Consider the following 19,384-nt stretch of genomic DNA (forward strand, 5'->3'; position numbering starts at 1 on the left):
GTGTGTGTGTGTGTGTGTGTGTGTGTGTGCGCGTGCGCGCGCGCGCGTGCGTACACAAGCATGTGTATGAACATGTGTGTGGAGGTCTGCTGACAGCCTCAGGCATCATTCCTCAGGAGCCATCCAAGGTGTCTTAGCGTGTGTGGAGCATCATGTGTGTGGATACACTCCTCCAAGTAGCACACATGGAGGTCAGACTTTGATGTCTGGGTGTCTTCCTCTATCCCTCTCCAACTTACTTTTCCAGACAGGGTCTCCAGCTGAACCTGGCAATCATCCTTTCAGCTAGACTGAATGGTCTGACAGCATTTAAGGTCCTTCTATCTCTGCTACCCAGGAATGAGCCAACACAACAGCATTTTACAAGAGTCTTGGGGATCAGAGGTAAGATTTCATAGAAAGTCCTTTATCCCCGGAGCTATCGTCTCCTCAAGCCCCCCCCCCCCCACTGGTTTTATGGACACAGGGTATTTCACTGGGACCTGAAAAATCAACAACTGCTCAGGTTGGCCAGCCTGCAAGCTCACGGGATCTGACCGGCCCTTCCCTACCCCCCATTACTGGAACTACACTTGTTCGCTTGGAATAAGGAGAGGGATTCCAGGAGCCTCTAAGCAACATTCTAGAAACAAAAGAGCTAGAGATTAGGGACTGGAGAGATGGCTTCGGGGTTAAGAGCACTGACTGCTCTTCTGAAGGTCCTGAGTTCAAATCCCAGCTCATAACCATCTGTAATGGGATCTAATGTCCTCTTCTGGTGTGTCTGAAGACAGCTACAGTGTACTCATATAAATAAATAAATCAGTCAGGCGTGGTGGCACACGCCTTTAATCCCAGCACCTAGGAGGCAGAGGCAGGCAGATTTCTGAGTTCGAGACCAGCCTGGTCTACAGCGTGAGTTCCAGGACAGCACAGCCAGGACTACACAGGACTCAAAAAAAAAAAAAAAAAAAAAAAAGATAAATAAATCTTAAAAAAAAAAAAAAGCTAGAAATTCACATACTCTCTGGCCACCTGCTCAGTGCAAGTTGATGTGTTTGTTTTGTAAATCCATGAGCAATGTCTCCCTGTAAACTTACCCTGGTTGTAATACAGATACATTTTATCTTTCTCTTCTCTTTTTTTCCTATTTAATCTATTTCTTTTCTTTTTTTCTTTAAAGATTTATTTATTTATTATATGTAAGTACATTGTAGCTATCTTCAGACACTCCAGAAGAGGGAGTCAGATCTTGTTACGGATGGTTGTGAGCCACCATGTGGTTGGTTGTGAGCCACCATGTGGTTGCTGGGATTTGAACTCCGGACCTTCGGAAGAGCAGTAGAGTGCTCTTACCCACTGAGCCATCTCACCAGCCCTAATCTGTTTATTTTCAAGGCAAGTTCTCCCCAAGTAAACCAGGCTGGAGGCAAATCGACAAAGCTCTTTCTGCTGCCTCTACCTCCTGAATGCAGGGATTCTAGGCCAACAGGCCCAGCTACAGTTTTTTTGTTTGTTTGCTTACTTGCAACAGGGTTTGACTATGTAGACCAGGCTGGCCTCTATTTCACAGATCCACCATCCTCTGCCTCCAGGACACTAGGGTCAAAGCTGAGGTCCTCTGCTCCCACAACCCAGCTAAACTGTTTTAAGAGAGCTATTATGTATGAGATTTAACTTGCAAGATGAATTTGTTTATTCATTCCACAAATGAATTCAATATGTGAGAACATTAATAAATAGTGAGTGGAGCTCACTGTGTATGTGCCAGGCATGTGCCCAAGTATTTGACAGGCATGTGAACAATTCATCGTTAGAGAACGAGTGTGTGAGGCAGCTTCTCTTACATCTTCGTCTGTGTGGGCTGCCAGAACACAGAGCCATAGATGGAGAGATTTACTTCTCCTTATTCTGTGAAGTTCAGGGTCAAGGCAACAGTGAAGCAACCTTGGAATGAGGCCTCTTGGCTTGTGAGTTGTATATGCCCATGGGGCTGGAGATATGTCTCAGCTCCTATGTTGGACTGTGGACATTGGGGAAAGGGAGAAGGGAGAGAGTGCCCGAGTCCCACCAGAGTTCTTGTGCTCTGGGCAGGCAGACGCAGGAGAACTGCGGGATGGTTTCCATTCAGCCCCGGGTGGGGATCTGGCTGTGTGAAGCCACTGATCTTACTTGGTGGGGTGTGAACAAGGGGCAGCTCCCGTACCAGGTTCTCAGTCTCCGGCATCCCATGCTGAATATGGCAGAGGAGCTGAGAACAGAATAGGAGAAGAGAGAGCAGGGGGAAAGAAGGGGTGCTGGGTGGTTCCCATGCAGGCAAGAGTCTTTAGTCCGGTTCTTGACTGGACCACAGAAAATCGGGAGGTTAAAAACGGCTCGTGGTCTACAAAGTGAGCTCCAGGACAGCCAGGGCTATACAGAGAAACCCTGTCTCGAAAAACCAAAACCAAAACAAACAAACAAACAAACAAAAACAAAACAAAACAAAAGAAGAAAGCCTATTCCATCGTCCAAGCACAGCGGGCCTTGATGAACAGAGACAGTCTATGGTTTTAGAGCTTTATGGTAGAAAGGCAGGGAGAAAGGAGAAGGTCAAAGAGAGAGAGAGAACAGCCATGGCCAAGAAGAGGAAGGGGGGAAAGAGAGAGAGGAAAGGCTAGAGAGTAAGAGGTGAGAGAGAGTGAGAGGTTAGAGAGCAAGAGAGGAGGAGGGGCCAAGCAGCCCCTCTTATAGTGGGATTGTTATCTTGCTGTTGCTAGGTAACTGGGAGGAGTTTAGCCTGAAGGTCAGAAGATTGGGACATTTTGTATGTGACTGCTAGCCACAACTTCTCCTGTGGGGGCTGTGGGGGCGGTAACTTTGACAGTAGCCAGGGGTCCAGGACACATGAGGGAACACCTTCTGTCCCCTGTAGGTGAATTATCACCATTGGGTTCTACCGAGGTTCAGACCTCAACTCAACTGGAGACCAGACTGTCTGTGCATAGACCATTGCCCCACACTCCTGCATCGGATGCTGTTACATAAGACCTGGGTTCAGGGGCTGGAGAGATGGCTCTGCAGTTAAGAGCACTGACTGCTCTTCCGAAGGTCCTGAGTTCAAATCCCAGCAACCACCTGGTGGTTCACAATCATCTGTAATGAGATCTGACACCCTCTTCTGGTACATCTGAAGATGGCTACAGTGTACTTAGATATAGTAATAAATCAAAAAACAAAACAAAACAAAACAAAACAAAACAAAACTGGGTTCAGTTCCCAGAACCCATGTAGTGGCTCACAACTGTCTGTAAGGCCAGCTCCAGAGAGTCCAACCCCCTCTTCTGACCTCCTTGGGTACCAGGCACACACACAGACATACGTTCAGGCTGAACACTCATACATATTAAATAAAAATACCCTAAAACAGAAAAAGAAGAGGCTCCACGGTGGTGGTACCCACGTTTATCTCGGCACTCCAGAGGCAGAGGCAGGCAGATCTCTGGATTCACAACCTGGCTGGTCTACAGAGCAACCTGTCTGGTCTACAGAGTGAGTTCTAGGACAGTCAGGGCTATGCAGAGAAATACTATCTTGAAAAAACTGAAAGAAAAAAGAAGGAGGAGGAAGAGGAGGAGACAGAAAAAGAGGAGGAAGAGATATAGAAGAAGATGAAGACAACAAAAAAGAAACAGAAGAAAGTAAAAGACAAGAGAGAGAGAAGGAGATGCAAAAAGAAAAAGACGCAAAAGACGAAATAGAAGAAAAAGATGGAGAAAAAGACAGAGAAATGGAGAAAGAAAAGAAAATGATGAAAAAGTAGAACAAGACAAAAAAGAAAAGACAAAAAAGAAGAAGAAAATGAAAAAGACAAAAGAAAAAAGGAAAAAAGATGAAATGGACAAAAGAGAAGAAAAAAGAAAAAGACAAAGACAAAAAAGGTGAAAAGGATGAAAAATAAGAAAAAGAAGAAAGAAAAAAATGAAAAGGAAGAAAAAGATGAAAAAATGAAAAAGATGAAAAAAAGAAATAGACAAAAAAGAAGAAAAGGCAAAAAAAGAAAAAGTTGAAAAAGAAGAAACATGAAAAAAAGAAATAGAGGAAAAAGAAGGAATAAAAAAGACAAAAAGATGAAAAAGACAAAAGAAAGAAAAAGACAAAAAAGAAATAGAAGAAAAAGATGAAAAAGACAAAAGAAAAGGATGAAAAAACCGCAAAAGCCTCAGAAGCCAGAAAAGACGAAACAGAAGAAAAAGAAAAAGAAAAAATAGACGAAAAAAGAAAAATAAGAAAAAAGGAATAGAAGAAAGAAAAAGAGGAAAAAGAAAGAGAAGAAAGGGAAAAAAGAAAGAAAAAAGACAAAAAGATGAAAAAGGAGAAAGAAAACAAAGAAGAAAAAGAACAAAAAGACAAAAGAAAAAGATGAAAAAGATTAAAAAATTCAAAAAAGAAAAAAGAAAAGAAAAAAAGAACAATACATAAAAGAAAACAAGAAAAAAAAGAAAGAGAAAGACAAAAGAAAAAGACAAAAAAGCCACAAAAGACAAAAAGAAGAAAAGAAAAAGATGAAAAAGATGAAAGAAAAAGATGAAAGAAAAAGATGAAAAAGAAGTAAGAAAAAGACAAAAAAAGAAAGAAAAAGACAGAAAAGATGAAAGAAAAAGAGAAAAAAGAAGGCAGAAAAAGACAAAAGAGAGACACCATTGCATACACTAGCAAGATTTTATCGAAAGGACCCAGATGTAGCTGTCTCTTGTGAGACTATGCCGGTGCCTAGCAAACACAGAAGTGGATGCTCACAGTCAGCTAATGGATGGATCACAGGGCTCCCAATGAAGGAGCTAGAGAAAGTACCCAAGGAGCTAAAGGGATCTGCAACCCTATAGGTGGAACAACATTATGAACTAACCAGTACCCTGGAGCTCTTGACTCTAGCTGCATATGTATCAAAAGATGGCCTAGTCGGCCATCACTGGAAAGAGAGGCCCATTGGACACGCAAACTGTATATGCCCCAGTACAGGGGAATGCCAGGGTCAAAAAAAAAAAAATGGGAATGAGTGGGTAGGGAAGTGGGGGGGAGAGTATGGGGGACTTTTGGGATAGCATTGGAAATGTAATTGAGAAAAATATGTAATAAAAAAAGACAAAAGAGAGGAAGAAAAAGAAGGAAAAGATAAAAATAAGAAAAAGCCACAAAAGGAAAAAAAAAAGAAAAAGAAGAAAAAGGGGAAAAAGAAAAAAGAAAAGAAAAAAGAAGAAAAAGAACAAACAAAAAGATGAAAAAGATGAAACAAAAAGATGAAAAAGTTGAAAAAGAAAAAGAAAAAAGAACAAGAAGACAAAAAGGAAGAGAAAGAAGGAAGAAAAAGAAGGAAAAGATGAAAAAGCTGCAAAAGCCACAAAAGGCAAAAAAGAGGAAAAAGAAGAAAACAAAAAGAGGAAAAAGAAGAAAACAAAAAGATGAAAAAGAAGAAAGAAAAAGATGAAAAGGTTGAAAAAGGAAAAAGAAAAACAAAAGAAAAAAGAACAAGAAGAAAAAGATGAAAAAGAAAAAATAAGACGAAAAAGGAGAAAAAGACGAAAAGGAAGAAACAAAAAGACGAAAAGAGGTAAAAGAAGAAACAAAAAGAAGAAAAAGAAGAAAGAAAAAGATAAAAAAGAAAAAGATACCGGCTGGGCGTGGTGGCACATGCCTTTAATCCCAGCACTCGGGAGGCAGAGGCAGGCAGATTTCTGAGTTTGAGGCCAGCCTGGTCTATAAAGTGAGTTCCAGGACAGCTAGAGAGACCCTGTATCGAAAAACCAAAAAAAAAAAAAAAAAAAAAAAAAAAAGAAAGAAAGAAAGAAAAAGATACCTTGAGTATTTTCTTGAAAACCACATCTCCATCAAACATTGTGGGTTAGGACTTTAATGTATAAATGGGTAGGGGCACTCATAGAAGACAGTCCACAAATAATCACCCGTTACCCCTGTGATGGTGAGTCTTGATCCAGTGGAGAACAGTCTAGTCAATTAGTAGGGCACACTTCTGCATATATGGGAGGGCCTTTTCAGGGACTGTTAGATTTGTATCTAGAGGGTTCTGGTCTAATGAATAATTTAATTCTAAGGCAAATCACAAGATCATCAGAAGGCTGTGAAGTTTGGGAAGTGGAACCCAGTCGGATGGTGTTGGTTACTGGGGACCCTTTGATGGCCATCCTCTGTTTGTCAGCCCTGGTGATTGGTGTGCCAGGCAAGAAGCATTCCACCACAGGGCTGGTCTCATTCCAGCCCTTTCGGTGACCCGGGGCTTCCCTAGCCTCCCTGCCTTGGAGCAAAGCCCTCCAAAGCTGTGAATTGAGGAACGTCTTCCTCCAGTTGTTCTTAATCAAAACCAGCCCCGCCCCCAGCTCCTGGAACACCGGGCAACAGAGCGGTGGGCAGATCCCAAGAGGAGGGTGCCATTGTAAAAGCTTACTGCTGGGGAGGAGAGAGCCATAAAGAGGCAGTGGTTGAATGTCAGCATGGAGGCGCAGTAGAGAGAGGAGGATGTGGGCAGAAGAGTCTGGTGTCTAAATCTAGGTGGAGGGGAGTCCGGCAAGGGAACTCCAAGCCAGCACCTTGGCTCTTGGCTGTAATCCCACCAGTTCTGAGCAGAAGCGGGAGGATCTCAAGTTCAAACTCAGCCTGGACTACAAAGAGAAGCCATCTAAAACTAGAGTACCATAGAGCTGGGAAACTAGGCCAGTGGTAGAGCACAAACTCCGTATAATCGAGGCCACGATTTCTTCTCCAGCATTGTTAAACATAAATTAAAAAACGGCATAAAGAAGGTAAACAGGGCAGGCAAGATGGCTCAGCAGAAAGGTGCTTGCCATCAAACCAGACGACCTGAGCTGGACCAACATGGTGGAAGGAGAAAACCAAATCTGGAAAGATGTCCTCTGACCTCCACACATCCACTGTGGCATGCATGCATACACATAGATAAAGAAACAAACAAACAAAGTGTCCTCTGACCTCTACACAGCCCCTGTGGCACACATACGTGCACATATACATAAACAAACAAACAAAACCAAACAAACAAATAGACAAATATCTTTTAATTAAAAAGAATGTATACAGTAGGCCAGGCGTGGTGGTGCACCCCTTTAATCCCAGCACTCGGGAGGCAGAGGCAGGCGGATTTCTGAGTTTGAGGCCAGCTTGGTCTACAAAATGAGTTCCAGGACAGCCAGGGCTATACAGAGAAACCCTGTCTCGGAAAAACAAAAAAAAAAAGAAAGTAGTCCTTATTAATGTTGAATGAGCAGGTAGCCATCTCTATTATCAGGGTTGTTTCCATCTTTCTCCCACTAACTTCCTTCAGTGAATGTCCTTCCAAGCTAAATTTTAGACATAACCCTTCATTGTTTTTTTAAGATAAGTTCCTAGAGCTGTACAGTTTCTGGGTCACAGTGTCTGCCTTCTTTGTTTTTGTTTTTGTTTTTTCGAGACAGGGTTTCTCTGTATAGTCCTGGCTGTCCTGGAATTCACTCTGTAGACCAGGCTGGCCTCGAACTCAGAAATTCTCGCCTACCTCTGCCTCCCAAGTGCTGGGATTAAAGGTGTGCGCCACCACACCCGGCATCTGCCTGCTTTTTTAGCGTCCATAAATACATAGTCTGACAGGTCCCATGCTCTTCGCGGTGCCCTATCCTGGTTCCCAAGCAGGTTGCTGATGGATGGATGGGGTTTCTCCTATTTCTCTGACCTCAGAGGAGCAGGTACCAGTGCAGCTGGTTGAATGCCAGAATTGAGCGGGAAGAAGCCTTCTGGATAAGTCAGGCCTGTGGCGATTCTTGTCCAGTCACATTCATTTTGTTAAATACATCTTGTGGCAGTGGTCTGAAAATATGGTTCAGCTTTAAGAGTATTTTCCTAGTGTGCCTGAATGACATAAACCTGGTGTCCTAGCATGTTTCTGTGCTCCCAGTTTGGGGAGGTAGAGTCAGGAGGGCCAGTAGTTCAAGACCTTCCTTAGCTGTAAGTTTGAGGTCAAAGGCATGATGAGCCTAGGATTTGGATCTGGGACCTGCCCTGGGCCCAACAGACCGGAGCTGGAGAACTGATTCATGGGAAGTGATTTCAGGCTGATTGCAGAAGACCAGTAACCAGTGTGCTAGCTAAGTTGTTCCAGCTGGTGTGCAAGCCTTAATCAATTTGCTGGTTGATTAACTCGGGCGTGTCCAGCTAAGTTGTTTTCTGTGCCTCCTTCCTGCTGGTCTACAGATGCCGTCACACTATTGTGGCCGAAGGGCCAAAGAGCTGGTTCTGGTTTGGGGAGCTGGTTCTGGTTTGGGGAGCTGGTTCTGGTTTGGGGAGCTGTCCCGGTAACAAATCCTTTCCACATTGTCTGGCTTGGCTCAGATATATGCTACTGAATCTAATTGAGCCAAGGAATTTTGCTCTTAATAGTTTCCTTACTCCTTCATCTGTTTATTAAGTCATCCGAAGCCCTATTCCCAGGCTGGCGAGATGGCTCTGTGGGTAAAGGTGCCAAGCCTGGTGACCTGAATCCTGTCGCTTGGACCAACATGGTGGAAGCAAGGTTGTCCCCTACCCATGCATACATACTGTGGCACATTCTTCTCATGTCCAATAAATAGGTAAAAGAAGTAAAAATTATTCCCTACATGTATTAAAGACAGTGTGTTCTTTGGCTAGATAATATGTGAACACAGTATGGTGTTCAGAAGATGTAAAGCCATAGAGAAAAATGCTCTCCCTTACATAGTCACCTTGGCTTCGGGTCCTTGATCCTCTATGGGTAAAGAAGCCAAGGGGTGAGACATTTTGTGGTTCCTGATAGAAACTGTGAGTTTGACCTTGTAATTTTTTTTTGTTTTGTTTTTTGTTTTTTCGAGACAGGGTTTCTCTGTATAGCCCTGGCTGTCACTTTGTAGACCAGGCTGGCCTCGAACTCAGAAATCCGCCTGCCTCTGCCTCCTGAATGCTGGGATTAAAGGCATGCGCCACCACGCATGGGTTTGTATGCTTGTAAATATTTTCGGGGTTGTTCGAATGATGGGGCTGTGTCCTTGCAAGTCAACACTAACTAGAAGATCCTGTAAGTCAGAAGTAAGTCCCAGGCATACAGAACAGCACAGCGTAGCCATCCCTGATTTAAACACACTCTGAATGGAGTGTTTACATTAACCTACAGTTGGGCAAAGCCATCGTCTATACAAAGCATGTCACAGAATGTCTTTGGTTACTTGTCTATTGCTGTGATGAAACCCCATGTCATTGTCTTCAGACACACCAGAAGAGGGCATCAGATCCCATTACAGATGGTTGTGAGCCACCATGTGATTGCTGGGAATCGAACTCAGGACCTCTGGAAGAGCAGTCAGTGCTCTTAACCACTGAGCCATCTCACCAGCCCAGAGTCGTTTGGTTGGTTGGTTTTGTATGGGAGTTGGTTTTGTTTGAGACAAGGTTTCCCTGTATATCCCTAGCTGTCCTGGAACTCACTCTGTAAACCAAAGAGGTCTGAAAGTCCACCTGCCTCTGTCTCCCAAGTGCTGGGATTAAAGGAGTGTGTCACCATTGCCCACCTAATTTGGTGTTTTTAAAAGTCATTTTGACACACAGGGACTTCAGGTGTAGTCTTACAGCACTTGGGAGACAGAGACAAGCAGATCTCTCTCTTGCTCTGTCTCTCCATCTCTCTCTCTCTCTCTCTCTCTCTCTCTCTGCAATACAGGTCAGCCAGTAGTACAGAGCCACACTGGGTTAGAGAGATGGCTCCGTTTTTTAAGAGCACGCACTTGCAGAGGACTTGCGTTCCATCAGGTGGCTCACAGCTGCCTGTAACTCCAGCTGTGGGGCCCCCTGGTGCCCTTTTATGGTCTCCTTAGGTACCTGCACACATGTGCACAAGTCCACGTACACATAAATAAATAGCAAATCTAAGAAAAAGCTTAAAGTTGTTATTAAAATGTCTGTGGCAGAGTTGGGGAGATGCAACATGGTACAAAGTAATTAAAAAAAAAAAGTTGCTTTTGAGAGGACCCATGTTCGATTCTCAGCACAGCCGTGGTACACACACATACATGCAGGTCAAACAGTCACACGTAGAATAAAGTCAATCTAATTTTTAAAAAGGCTCTATAGTGGGTGTGGCAGTGACTGCCTGTAGTCAGAAATCAAGGGCCGGAGGCAGGGAAATTGCTTTAAATTCAAAGCCAGTCTAGTCTACAAAGTGAATTCCAGGCCCTGTGGGCCTACCTAGCAAGACTCTTTCAAAAAAACAACAACAATGAAAACAACAGATGGCCATTTTATTATATAATAGCTGACACGTATCATATAATGATATGTCTGTTCCAAAGCCCAGGTGGGGACTAAGACAAATCACATCCATGCTCTCACTGAGTACTTTATACAGGAAAAAAAAAAGCCTGGTATTTTTCTTTTTTTTCTTTTTTTTTTTTTTTTTTTGGTTTTTCGAGACAGGGTTTCTCTGTATAGCCCTGGCTGTCACTCTGTAGACCAGGCTGGCCTCGAACTCAGAAATCCGCCTGCCTCTGCCTCCCGAATGCTGGGATTAAAGGCGTGCGCCACCACGCCTGGCAAAGTTTTTTTTTTTTTTTTTTTTTTTTTTTCCTTTTTCCGGAGCTGAGGACCGAAAAAGCCTTGGGCTTGCTAGGCAAGCGCTCTACCACTGAGCTAAATCCCCAACCCCAAGCCTGGTATTTTTCATCCATCAGATGGTAACTAGTGTTCCGGGAAAAAAAGATGTATAGTTAAGTCATAAAGGGAAGGAGGTGACAGAAACAACTTGAATGACACATGTGACAGGGCTTTAACCAAAGGGGGAGAAACCATGAGGCAAACCCAAGTCCACAGTTTCGGGAACGGTTGTTTTTTTTTGTTTTTTTTTTTGGTGTTTCGAGACAGGGTTTCTCTGTGCAGTCCTGGCTGTCCTGGAGCTCACTCTGTAGACCAGGCTGGCCTTGAACTCAGAAATCCACCTGCCTCTGCCTCCCAAGTGCTGGGATTAAAGGTGTGCGCCACCACTGCCGGGCTGCGGTTGGTTTTTTAGCTCTGAGCAGGAGACTGGGGCCGGGGTGGGGGTAGCTCGGCCGGTAAAAGGCTTGCGGTGGAAGTGGGAGGGCCTGAGTTCCGACCCTCAGCACCCACCGGAAACCAAAAGTTGTTTGTAGAAGCGCACACCCGTGACCTAGTGCTGGGAGGTGGAGGCAGGAGGATACCCGTGCTCCATCCCGCTGAATTCAAGAGGTCCAGGCTCCGTGAGAGACCCTGTGCTGGGGTGACAAGCACGTGATCACGCCAGGCTTTAACTTGGGACCTGGAGATTTGCACTTAGGTCTTGTTGCTTGTTCTTAGCCACTGAGCTGTCTTCCTAACGCTTATACGCTTAGTAGGGGTTTGTTTAGTTTTGATTTTTTGTTTTTTCTTTCTTTTGGGGGGGGGGGGTTTGTTTGTTTGTTTTTCGAGACAGGGTTTCTCTGTGTAGCTCTGGCTGTCCTGGAACACTCATCTCATAGACCAGGCTGATGACCTGTAACTCATAGAGATTTGCCTGCTTCTGCCTCCCGGTACTGGGATTAAAGGCAAGCATCATTATATCATTATACCCGGCTCACTCCCAGCGTGTGTGTGTGTGTGTGTGTGTGTGTGTGTGTGTGTGTGTATATATATATATATATATATATATATATATATATATATATGCAGTTGTATCTTGATTCCATGAGGCTTGCATGGTCTCAGGGAGGGGTTGGAGTATACAGATGCAGGAAGGTGAACAGAGGAGTCCTCCGACTATGAGACTATGAGGAAGTCATCATTTTTACTGGGTGAGGGGTGGGGTAGAGTGTGTGTGTGTGTGTGTGTGTCGGGGGTCTGCCCATGTTTCTGCTCTCCCTGAGCTCTTTAAGCCTTACAAGCTCATTGGGTCCCCCAGGGTGAGCTTTGGCTTGTGGTTGGGACCTCAGGGACAGCGGTTGTTTATGACATCCTAGGGAAGGAATTCTTGAAACAGGAAGAGCCATGTTTTGAATCTGAGTTATCAGATCTTGCCCTATCTTGTAGAACAAAGCAATCAGACGGGTCTTCCCATAGTCTGGCTGCCCAGGAAAGCAGTTGTAGAGTCCCAGCCCCGGTAGTGGTGGGTAAAAAGACTTAGCTCTGGCTCTAGCCACTGGGCTCTGAGGGGTGGGGTGGGGAGCGGGGAGTGCAAATTTACTGATCCTAGCCACGCCCCTGAGATCCCAGTTATTCCCCCTAACCAATTCCTTTCTGCCTAGGTTCCCTAAAATCAGACTCTGTCATCGGCAAGTGGAGACTGTAACAGACTGGGACCCTCACATGCCGATAAGCAGTCAAGAATATTTTCTGGGAGCTGGAGAGATGGGCTCAGCAGTTAAGAACACTGACTGCTCTTCCGGAGGTCCTGTGTTCAAATCCCAGCAACCACAGGGTAACTCACAACCATCTGTAATGAGATCTGATGCCCTCTTCGGGTGTGTCTGAAGACAGCTACAGTGTCCTTACATATAATAAATAAATAAATCTTTTTTTTAAAAGAATATTTTCTGAAGTATGATACACCTTTCCATCACCTGTGTCTTACTCTCTGCTCCTCCTCCTCCTGCCCCAGAAGGAGGGTCTGTTCAGAACCTACACAGAGTACAGCGATTTAAAAACAAAACAAAGCAAAAGAAGCAGAAAAATAGGTCAGGACTGGAGAGGTGGCTCAGGGGTCAACAGTGCTCACTGCTCTCTTAGAGGACAGGAGTTCAGTGGCCAGCCCCCATGTCAAGTGGATCACAGCTACCTATGTCTCCAGCTCCAGGGGACCTGATGCCCCATTCTGACCTTCACAGATATCTGTGCACACACACAAGCACGTGCACATGCGCACATATGCACACATCCATATACAATAATAAAAATAAATCAACGGGCCAACCCATTTTCTGGACCCCTCCCTTCTGCGGGAAATCTGTTACTTTTTAAAACCTCACTTGCCCGAGATAAAAGCAAAACAAACAGAAGTCCTGAGCTGAACCCTATGCAATTCCTAAGCAGAATTCTTTCAGAGTTCACCAGCATCTTTTGTCCTCTTTCCAACCCCCCCCCACCCCCCCCAGGGTTTCTCTGTGTAGCTCTGGCTGTCCTGGAACTCACTTTGAAGACCAGGTTGGCCTCGAACTCAGAAATCTACCTGCCTCTGCCTCCCGAGTGCTGGAATTAAAGGCGTGTGCCTCCACCGCTCCGCATATCCAGACTTATGATTTGTCTGGAAATCGCATATAAACGTTTCAGGTTTCCAAATTTCCACAGAAACAAAAATCTCGGGTCTGACTGCACTGAACACGGTCCCGTAGTACAGGACTCACCTGGAGCTGAGCAATCTCTCCACCCCTTGACTGATTTTTTTTTTTTTTTAATGCTTCAGTTGAGAAAAAAATGTGGCAAAGTTACACAAACTTTGCAGTTGTCTCCTTGCTGTGTGACCTCGGGTGGAATCTTTAACCTCTGTGCGCTTTGGTCTCCCTTAACTGTGAATGGATGGGGCAGTTCAGGGAAAAATAGTGCAAGCTTCCAACTCAGGAGATGGCTCGTTAGTCAAGGAAAAGGAGTTGAACTCCATCTCCAGGACACACATTAAAAAGGTGGATCCCAGCCCGGCGGTGGTGGCTCACACCTTTAATCCTAGCACTTGGGAGGCAGAGGCAGGTGGATTTCTGAGTTTGAGGCCAGCCTGGTCTACAAAGTGAGTTCTAGGACAGCCAAGAGAAACCCTGTCTTGAAACACCACCACCCCCCCAAAAAAAGGTGGATCCCTGTGTGTTTGAGACCAGCATGGTCTACACAGTCAATTCCAGCCCAGCCAGGGCCCTAGAAAGGCCCTCGTGAGACCCCGTGTAGTACGGTACCATCCTCCGAGCCACAGCAGCTCGGCTCTTAGGACCAAACTGGCTAGGCACACAGAAGGGAGGGACAGAAAGGGTCATGGGACTCTCACCTGAGTATCCAACACACCTCCCTGCCCTGATTACACACCTCAGGAGTTAGGGAGGGGACAGGACAGCCGGCTCAATTCCAACCAACCACAGAGTAGGAGTAGTTGTCCCCGCTGGGGTAGAGATCTTTCATCGTGGCTGCTTTAAATTCACCCACTTTTCTGCCCACCTCCCCGTTGTATGTGAGGTTTGTAAGCCTCGTAAACTCACTGGCTTCTCAGACTGAACTTCCTGGACTAGTACCTTGGTTTTTGTTGGAATCATGGCGCTTGTGTTTGTTTTGTTTATATCTTCCCCAGGGAAGGGAAGGAATTTTAGCAACACCCTGTCTTTTAAAACAAACAAACAAAAACAAACCAGCCAGACTTAGTGATTTGTTTCTTAGCACTGGGAGGGGTGGACACGGGCAGATCTGGGTCTCTCAGGCCACCCAGACTAGCAGAGCCGGCAAACTCCAGGTCCTGGGAGAGACAGAGAGACCCTATCTCAAATGATAAGGTGTAGCCACGGTGGGATGTGTGTTTGAGAACACAGTAAGTTCCAGCCCAGCCAGGTAAGGTTGCTTGCCTTACAAGCTTGCCGACCTGAGTTTGAGCTTCTCAGAACCCCATTAAAAGTGGAGGGAGAAAACTATCCCCAAAGCGCTCCTCGGACAACAAGAAGTCATTAAGATGCGGTCAGTACAGCACAACCCATTATAGTTATTGATGGACGTTTGTTGAAGACTTAGGGAATTCTGAGAGCTTACATTTGGAGAGCTCAGCAAGATGCTTGTCTCCTGGCAGGGGCTTGGAAAATGTCCATTTTTTTTTTAAATCACACATACGTTTTGTACATGTGTAGGCATAGGCACCACAGGACACGTGTGGAAGTCAGAGGGCACTTCCATAAGTCTCTTTGTACCACGTGAGTCGCAGGGATAGAATTCAGGTACCTGCTTGACCTTCCCCTCCAGCCTTGTTTCCTAAGTGCTGAGAAAAGTTTTTGTTTGTGTCTGGGTCAGAGCTGAGCAATCCAACCCCCGTGTTCTTGAGAAGGGGCCCACAAATGTCTAGGAACAGCCAGGTCCCCAAATAGCTATGAAGGATGGAAGAGCTGAGTGGGTAGGACCCCTCATGAAATATCCAGCCACACCCTCTGATTGGCATGGGACACACAGGGCTTTGGGGGACAGGAAAGACAAGCTGTGCAGGTAAGTGAATGAGGGATTCAGACAGGTCCAAACCAGCCCCGCAGGCTTGGCAGGAGCACAGGCAAAAGCAAGCAAAGGGCCTGTGGAGAAGAATCTTGAGGGAGCACCTGCATGGGACAGCCTGAGTCAGGGCTGGGCCTGGGCCCTGGGGCTGGGGTCTGCAGAATGGAGTTTCAAGAAGCCTGGATCTGGGTATAGTACCTACCTGTAATTCCAGCACTTGTGGGGCCGAGGCAGGAGGATCACCTGCCGTTTAAGGTCAACCTGAATACACAGTAAACTCCAAGTCAGCTTGGGATACGGTGTGAGAATTTTGCCGCAGAACAAACCAAAACCGAACAAGCGCAAAGCAGGGACTGAGCTCGGTGTGGTGGCTCGGGCCTCGGGTGAGTTTGCTGCTATCTCGATCTACATAGAGAGTTCCAGGCCAGCCGGGGCAACATTAAAAAGATCCTCCTGTCTCAACCACTATTGCCAACCAAAAACAAACAAACAAACAAACAAAAAACCAAAACACTGTCCCACCCCAGAAAAACCACTAAGGGATGAAGGAAGAATAAGAGCTTTGGGGACAGTAAGGATATGAGAACAAGCCAATAAGAACTTGGACAAATTAACTTCACAATGGCAGTCAGGTGCTGGGCAGTGGGCCAGGCACCGAGAGATAACCTGGGATAGAGAGGAAGGGTCACATTAGCTTTGATTGGGCACCACTACTCTCGGGCCATGTGTTCTTGGTGGGGGGTCTCTGTGTCACTTGAGAAATCAGATCTGTAGAATGGCTTCCCCGGGTCACTTGTGTGGCTCCTCCGGGGAGATGGCTCTAGGGAAGAGTCTCGCCATGAGATGGGGCTGAGTGGGTGGCTGCTCTTGAATGCACTGACAGGGGGCCAAAAGCATTCGGGATGTGCTCCTACCTGCCCAGGGAGGGATGCTCAGGCTCCTGGGAGTGGGCATTGCCTGTGACTCACCATGAGCTAAGGTGAGCAAGCCTCCTGCTCCTGGCCCCAGCTCAAAGCCTCCAGGAGCAGGCTGTAACTCTAGATGCTCATGGAAGCAGAGGCTTGCAGTCTCTGGGGCGGCCTCCAGCCCTCTCCACATGGTGTCTCCGGAAGTGGCGCTGGTGGATCCGGGGGTTCTGTTCTGCCTCTTCTGGTGGGAAAGGTGTGTGTGGTCCTGAGACCAGGACTGATACGCTTGCTGGAGGTAGTACCTTAGGCCATTTGGCAGCATCTGAGACACTTGTTCTAGCAGGTGACTGCTGGACAGCTGTCCCAGGATCCTTATTCCCCACCTTTGCCCTTTCCCACCTAGAAACATCTCCTTTGATACCTACTCCGTCTCCATTTGCATCTCCTGAACCCTTCCCGTCCTTCCTAGATGGCCTTGTGTTGCTGGGTTCAAAACTTGGACCCTACTGTCCACCTTTTACTTATCTGTCCTTTAGCCACTTTCTCTGTATTTTAGTTTCCTATGACAGAAAAAATAGGAAGAAAAAAAAATCTAAGCATCAGGGGAATGTTAACATTATTTATTCATGTGTTTATATTTTATGTGATTAAAATATAATTATACCATTTCCCCTTTCTCCTCTCTTACCCTTTTCCTGGCTCCATCCCCGAGTCCCCTGCTTCCTCTCCTTTAATCATGGCTGTTTCGTAGACATGGAAACAAATAGACTGGTTAAGTGTAGCCTGTTGGGCCTGGTTAGTGTTGCCAGCAGTGCTTGGAATTGGAAACCCAGTCAGAGCCCTCATTCTCTGGGAGAACTTCTTCCCGCCTTGGTTATTGCTAATGGTCTATAGCTCTCCATCTAGGGGTGGGGTATCAATTTTTTCCTGCATAAACACACACACACACACACACACACACATATATATATATATATACATATATATAATGTGATGTGGGGGGTGTGTGTGTGTGTGTCCTGGACACTGGGATAGACTTATGTGGGTGTTGCAGGTCTGGCCCCCAGTCCTCACGTCTGCCTGCAAGATTAAATATTTAGGGAGTTTTCTGCCTAGCGTTGGGAGTTCAGAGGGGGATGAAAGTAGACACTGGGAAACAGATGAGGTACAGAAAACTAGACAGCACCTAGCACCTAGCACAGACAGAATGCTCAGGAAATGGTGGGCCCTCCTCCTTCCTTCCCAGGGTCATGCCCTGGCTCCGACACACAGCCCCGATGTTTGCTGAAACCTTGCAGACCTGACTGGCTGAGCTGGGAAGCTGAGCTGATCTAGTCACCTTAGAATGTGCCAACCAAGAAGTTTCTCTGAGGGATTTATGAGATGGGTAAGCCCTGAGGGCGTCAATCCAAGTCTTCTACTGTCTGCTGACATGTTCAGCCGGCATCTAAAAATGGAACAGTAAGAGTTTGCCTTCCTTGCTTGAGGGTCATCCCGGTGTTTCCATAGAGTACCCTGATCCGGGCTTACACCTCTGAGGCAGAGGTGGGTGGTGTCACCAGTAGCAGCTAACCTTGTCATTTTCATTTGCCACCTCAACACAACCTCCTTGCAGACCGGGTGGTGTAGATCGAGCAGGAAGGGCTATAATCTGAGGCGGGGGGGTTCGGGGGGCGGGCTCTGAACACTTCTAAGAAGTTCTTTGGGGGCTCCAGGACGGATTTAGATGTTTCTAGTTTTGAGAGTATGACTTGACAGGTGGAATATTTCCCTAGCATGTTTAAGGCTGGGGGTTTCCATCCCTGGTATAACGAAAGTGCCTCCTACTGCTGCAAGGAAGCCCAGAAACAGAACCGGTGGTTGCAAGGGCAGAGGCAGAGGGAAGGAAGACCGTGGGGGAGGGGATTATGAAGTGAACATAGGAATAGTCTGACTCTTGAGCCCCTTGATACTGGCAGACACTCCTGACAGAAGGAGACGGGTGTAAGACTGTGTTACGAATTACATCACAGGGCTGGAGAGACCGCTCATCCTTTAAGAGCACTGGCTGTTCTTGTGGAGAAACTGAGTTCGATTCCCAGCATCCACGTGGTGGCTCACAACCATCCACAGTGCCAATGTCAGGTGATCCAACATCCTCTTTTAGCTCCCTTGGGTATCTACCCAGCATGGACATAGTGCATAGACATACGTGCAGACAAAACACTCATACCTGTAAAATGGAAATAAATCTCAAAAGAAAAATTGCAACCTAGTCTGAATAGGGTGATGCACACCTGTAATCCCAGTACTAACGAAGCAGAAGGAAGCAGGTCTCTGAGAGTTCAAGGCTAGCCTGGTCTACAAAGCAAGTTCCGGGATAATCAGAGCTACTTAGTGAGACCTAAAAAAAAAAAAAAAAGTACTACACCCTCTACACTGGAAGACCAGAGATGGGTTGTTCCCAGTACCCCTGTCAGGTGACTCACAATTGCCTCTACAACTCTACCTATCCAGTATCCACTTCTGGTCTTTACAGGCATGGAAGGCACCTTTACAATGCCCCCCACCCCATACATATCTTAAAGAAAAATACAGGCAGCCAGCTGATTATCAGGCACAGCCTCATCCCTCGTGTTACCGCGCCAATGACCCATGAGGTTGGTGCCCAGTTTTGAATCTTTATTTAAGAGAGGAGGAAGCAGGGTCCTCGGAAATATATCCGTACTTTCCTGCGACCTGGCAGCTAAGAGACAGGACACTGTGGCCCCAGAGCGACTCCAAAGCCTTACTGCTTCTGTCACCTACTAGGTGAAACATGATGGGAAGTTAGCGTGTGGAGCGGAGCTGTACGCGTGGGAGGGAGGGACTGCCTTTGCCGGAGGGGGTTTCCACCTGGCCAAGCTCCGGGGAAGCAGAATAAACTGTTGAGTTCTGTCCCTACCTTGGGGTGATTACCTGGGTACATGAAGCATGCCATCTCTATTCTTGCATAGTTTCTTTAATGACTCTGGTGATTGACGGCTTACCTAGCCCTACTCTAAATAGGGGTTTGGAGAGCTCTCACCTCAGCTTTCTTGTCCCGGAGGATCTTCCCGAGGAGTCTAGGCTACCATCCGAGCCACTCTGAAGGCACGTTGGGGATGAGAGGACTCGCATCGAGATGGCGGCTGATTGGTTTCAAAGCCTGGCTCTGCCCTGGGCTTGCCTGTGTGGCCTTGGATAAATGAAATGCTTCCACGGTCTCATTTTCCAGCGCCTCAGCTTAGAAAAGGAAGGCCACTGTCCAAGTGTTCAGTGAGCTGGACCCGGTGCTG

The 19,384-nt window shown here is 46.3% G+C and overlaps 1 long non-coding RNA gene across 5 annotated transcripts in view; it reads left to right on the top strand.

The window, feature by feature from the left end:
* Nucleotides 1-12,425, top strand: part of Hnf1aos1 — a 29,184-nt gene extending 16,759 nt beyond the window's left edge. For 3 of the 5 annotated variants that reach the window (XR_387597.4, XR_878698.3, XR_878699.3), the window contains 2 exons: nt 248-384; nt 12,264-12,425. This is a non-coding gene — a long non-coding RNA (HNF1 homeobox A, opposite strand 1). The remainder of the gene's footprint in view (nt 1-247; nt 385-12,263) is intronic. The other 2 variants (XR_878697.3, XR_878700.3) reach the window with 1 other exon arrangement.
* The last annotated feature ends 6,959 nt before the right edge of the window (nt 12,426-19,384 follow it).

This window comes from Mus musculus, chromosome 5 (assembly GCF_000001635.26).
Source record: "Mus musculus strain C57BL/6J chromosome 5, GRCm38.p6 C57BL/6J".
Lineage (NCBI taxonomy): Eukaryota > Metazoa > Chordata > Mammalia > Rodentia > Muridae > Mus > Mus musculus.